This window comes from Otolemur garnettii, unplaced genomic scaffold (genome assembly GCF_000181295.1).
Source record: "Otolemur garnettii isolate 467f Iridium unplaced genomic scaffold, OtoGar3 scaffold00152, whole genome shotgun sequence".
Classification (NCBI taxonomy): Eukaryota; Metazoa; Chordata; class Mammalia; order Primates; family Galagidae; genus Otolemur; species Otolemur garnettii.
In genome coordinates this window covers 3054390-3055148 of record NW_003852547.1, presented here as the reverse complement: position 1 = coordinate 3055148, position 759 = coordinate 3054390, and positions in this window count along the sequence as shown.

The window sequence follows — 759 nt, the reverse complement described above, 5'->3', positions numbered from 1 at the left end:
GGCGCCGAGCCCCTCTTTTCTATCTATATCTGCTCCCCTTTGTAACCTCTCCTAGTCTTGTGAATTTAAATGTCACTTATGAGGCTGGGCGGGTTGGCTCATGCCTGTAATCTTAGCACTCTGGGAGGCCGAGGCGGGTAGATAGCTTAAGCTTACCAGTTTGAGACCAGCCTAAACAAAAGCAAGATCCCATCTCTACTAAAATACAAAAACTGAGGCAAGAGGATCACTTAAGCCCAAGTGTTGGAGGTTGCTGTGAGCTATGATGTCATGGTACTCTACCTAGGACAACAGCTTGAGATTCCGTCTAAAAAAAAAAAGTCACTTATGCTTTGACAACTCCCAAATTTATATCTCAATACTGGACCTCTGTCCTGGAGTCCAGGTTTAAATATCCAACTTCCTAGCAATATTTGTACTTGGTTAACTAATGGTCATCTCATGTTTGGGCAAACTTAAACTTATGATCCTCTTGTTGTCCTGCCCATCTTTGATTCTGACAGCTCCATTGCAATTACTTAGGCCAAACACAATAGAGTCATCCTCAACTCCTCCCTTTTTTCACATCCCATATCCAATTCCATTTCACCTCACTTCTCACCTGAACCACTTACGTCTCGTCCTCAGTGGGCACCCAGGTTCCACCCTCACTCCCTCTGTTCCCCAGAGGAATCTCATTAAAATCAAAATCAGACCACATCCTTCCAATGCTCAGGGTTATCCCATAGCTCCTGTGGCTCTCACTTCAGAGGGAAAGTT